Source organism: Aptenodytes forsteri, unplaced genomic scaffold, assembly GCF_000699145.1.
Source record: "Aptenodytes forsteri isolate BGI_AS27 unplaced genomic scaffold, ASM69914v1 Scaffold217, whole genome shotgun sequence".
NCBI lineage: Eukaryota > Metazoa > Chordata > Aves > Sphenisciformes > Spheniscidae > Aptenodytes > Aptenodytes forsteri.
Window position 1 is genome coordinate 4416917 of NW_008796222.1, and position 3954 is coordinate 4420870.

The following is a 3954-nucleotide window of genomic DNA, read 5'->3' on the forward strand; positions in this document are numbered from 1 at the left end:
CTTGCGAAATGGCACCGAGGTTATTTGCGCTCTTACTGCATCAGGAGCTGTGGTTCCAGTCCTGCAAAGACTCACGCCCAAGCCTTAAAGGTAAGTGCTGTGAGCAGTGCCCTGGAGTCAGAATAACAGAAAGTGAGAAAAACTGCAAGGATTAGCCAAAACAGGGCATGCGCTTTCAGACTGCAGTCCATCTGGAGTAGGAGCATTTTAAAAAAGTTGTTTGCACAGCTAACACCTTGAGCCACAATCTTGACTTTGGTGGTTGGATGCTTTCACAATACAACAATAAAAAAGAGTACCCAGAGAACAAATGTCGAAACCAATATTCATGTATCCATTGCATAAATTCTCACGCTTGAAAACGTTCACAGTCAAAATGAATTGTAAATGCCAATGAAGTAAATGGCTGGTTTGTGCTTAGATGAATATTTCCAAACGTATTTGGGCTGCATTGCCCAGCCCTCCTCATTATGAATTGCAGAAGAGAGGGGGAAAAAAGAAAGAAAAAAGGAACGATTGTGGTGAAGCACAACCAATGATAGAGCCAGATCACTTTTTGTAAAAAAACTTTAAAAACAGCCTAAAAAAACCCGCAGGCAAATGCTCACAGAATGATCCTGTTATCTCCAAGCCTCTGCAGCAATAACGCTACATGCCATTTTTAGTTACTTTTCTCCTGCAAAGTGCTGCTGCCTTCCTTCTTGATAGACGCCTCAGAACATTTTTGGTTTAACCGGTCATATAAATTCTGGAGTCCCTTCCCTTGCCCTTTACAGCTTGTCTGGGCTCTGGCTAGTTGGAGGCTGAGGGCGAAATGTTCAGGGGTACGTCTGGCTGAAGGAATCACGGCAAGTCACCTCCTGCCATTTATCGAGCTCTGGCCGGGGATGCTCTGCACACATTGCTCCTTGCCAGCTTCTCACAGTATATACTCACACTGCTTTATTTTAATCTACTAATCTTACTATTAGGATTCCTATTCTTTCCCAGAAATGGAGGTATTGCTGAGCCGAAACCTAGGAGAAGCAAGTTTGGGTTATTCATAACTCCATTTCTGACACGTGGCAAACATTATGCCAGATTATGTGAGAGTGGCGGAAGGTAAAAACTCTCATCACAGCTCAAAAGTCCATTTTCTATGGCTTCTCCTAGTGTCAGAGGGGTAATGTTAGGACTTTTCTCTTACATGCATTGAACTTTGTCAGCCTTCGAAGACATTACATCGAGAAAAAAACAGAAAAAACCCAAAGCACGGTAGTGTTGGGATCAGACGTTTTGCCTGTAAAAAAGTCAGCTTTTAAGCACAGGGGGAAATTGCCATTTCTGCACTGTTTCATTAATTATTCATCACCCTATAATAGCATTTTAGTTTACCAGTGCAATAGCAATGCTAAATGCTACAGTCCCCTCTCCTATCAGCTTCACGAAGAAACATCTGTTATTACGGAGGAGCCCCCTTACTTTAACCCATCTTACAGATACGCCGTACACTAAAATGTAGCACTGCAACAATCTTGCATTTTCTCGTCTTTTGTATTTATCACCATATTTTTTACTCACTAAGAAAATATTTTCAGCTGCTAGGATTTATATTTATCTTTAATACAAAGTAATAAAATAACTCACTTCATCCACACGACAGGTATTTTTCCTATTTCATCCTGAAGTTTCCAGTTTGCCTCATTTCTCTTATTTAGCTTTAATTCTTCATAAAAGCACACAGGGTGAAAGAAGGAGATACCTTTAATGCAGCTTTCCTACTGTTAAATAGATATCTTTTTCCCCCTTTCAAAAAAACAAAACAAAACAACTATTAAAGTGACAAAATGACAGCAACAAGTAGACAAAGAGAAATGTTAGAGGCAACTCAGACCTATTGTCCATCACGTGCCTTTCCTTCTGGTGTTCTCCTTAAAGGCTGTTGGGTTGAGGGCAAGCCGCTCTTCACGGGTTTCCTTCCTCCCCCTGCTTTAAGAGGGTTTTACTTTCACCAGAAAATGTTTCTTGTAAAAAAAAAGCCAAAAAACCACAACCAAACAACCGTTATATATCCAATGCAAATGTTGTGCCAAACTCTGAGAAGTGCCACCTTGGTTTTCGTCTTTCTGGGGTTTGAGCAGTTGTGCGTGGAACAGCTGCATCTCTGTAAGCCCAGGGCAGCTGGCCCCGGCCAAACACTTGCCACTCACAACCACAAAGCTGAAAAATCACACCAGTTCCTTGATAGTCCAAAAATGTTCGTGAGCTCCAGTTTCTTCTCCTTTTACTTTTCTGTAATGTAAAGTAAAAATCCAGTTCAAAACTGCTAAGTAGCTTTCCCATGTTTGCATTCAAGAAATAATTTTCACTGCCATAAAAAAAATATTCACACCACTAAAAAAAACCCCCATGATTTCCTCTGCCCCCTGTACGAAGGCCAGTGGTTTTGCATCACCATCCATGACGTCATTTGACTCTTTTAGAGTAGTCCGACTGCAGTTCTGGGTGTGGGGTCTGCTTAAATAGAAGTTCAACGTCTTTGGCTCTCCTCTTGCAACAGAAGGATTTTCCTCTCTGAAATAAGTCTAAAGTACCGTCCTTGCAATGCCAGGTCCTTTTAAGTCCCGTTGTCTTTCCCCGAGCTGCAGGGCCACGGTGGGCTTGGAAAAGGGCAAGGGGGGATCTGGGAGTCTTTGAGTCAGCACATCAGCTCAGAAGGGATCCACCACAGAAGGAGTAACGGCGAGCTGCAAACCAAGATCAGAAGCTGTTACAAACTGACCCGATTTCAGCTCTGAATGCCACCATGTCTAACAGGCAGAGATCTACAGGGGAGAGCCAGGGGAAGAAGAGTGAAGGACAGCTCTAAAACCAGTATAGATCCTTGCTTTTATCCTGAGGCTGCAAACCTGAGAACGGAGAGAAGAAAAAAAAGGGAAGAAGAAAAATAGGTACAGCTGTTTAAGGATAGAGAATGACAAACTGCATTTCTGCCAGCTGAGATCAGAGAATCAGTCTAAAGCACGGGCTCCCCAGAGCCCCACGAGGCCATGGAGCAGGGAGAAGAGCCCAAGCTAGACCGCAGGCAGGCACACATCCCTCCTGCCTGAAGTGAGGCCACCGTAAGGAGCCATTTGTGGCTGCAATAACCCAACTTCAGCATGGAGCACTGCCACCAGAGCGGGCTTTCCTTGCCTCCACAACCACTGACTGGGGAACTGCCACTGCTGGCTATGTCTGTGTCACCTTTTTGTCACCGCTATGGCCACACAGCCTTACTTCCAGGCACCTCACCAGACGCAGGATACCAGTACCTGGGGAAAACCATTGCCCTTTTTGCTCAGCAAATGCAATTGTGCTTTCCTCTCAAAAGCTGGGAGAAAAAAATAAATAAGGAGAGGAGGTAGTTTATGAACCTGCACGGGGTCTAGAAATGGGCCTGCTCTGCTGTGGCTGCCCGCACTCCTGCCCTCAGGGCAGCCCGTGGAGGGAGCCAAGCGGTGACTTTTGGGGCGGCTCCATCCTGCTCCCAGCTCTTGCTGCTCAAGGCAAGAGCAGGGCCAGAGCCAGGACAAGAGTACTTCAAAGCAACCAGCACCCTCAGAGCACATTTGAGGGTGCCAGAAATTCAAAGGGTGTCATGGGGGGGTATGTGTTGCCCTGTCCCATCCTCGCCCTCCCCTTCCTTGCTTGCCTGGCCTAAGAGCCCCAAGAAGGGCACCCAGGGCAGACCTCGGGTGCCTCCCATGGGGCTTCCACCCCCAATTTATTCCCCCACAGCAGCACCCCATCCACCCCACCATGGGGGGTCCATCCCCACTACTATAGGCGGTGTGAGGGAGGCAGGGAGCAGAGGTGCAGCTGAGCCGGGGGGACCCGGAGGGGCCGAAGGCAGCTCTTTACCTGCGTCCACATTGAGGCCGAGGCTCTGTGCCATGTCCCCCGCTGTGTTGGGGAAGGGTCCCGGTGTCGTCC

The 3954-nt window shown here is 46.6% G+C and overlaps 1 long non-coding RNA gene across 1 annotated transcript; it reads right to left on the reverse strand.

Moving 5' to 3' along the window:
- Window positions 1-316: 316 nt before the first annotated feature.
- On the reverse strand, window positions 317-3954 carry LOC103907037. The gene is made up of 2 exons (XR_658050.1): window positions 3883-3954; window positions 317-2888 (listed from the first exon to the last, which is right to left on the reverse strand). It is a non-coding gene; the product is annotated as an uncharacterized LOC103907037 (long non-coding RNA).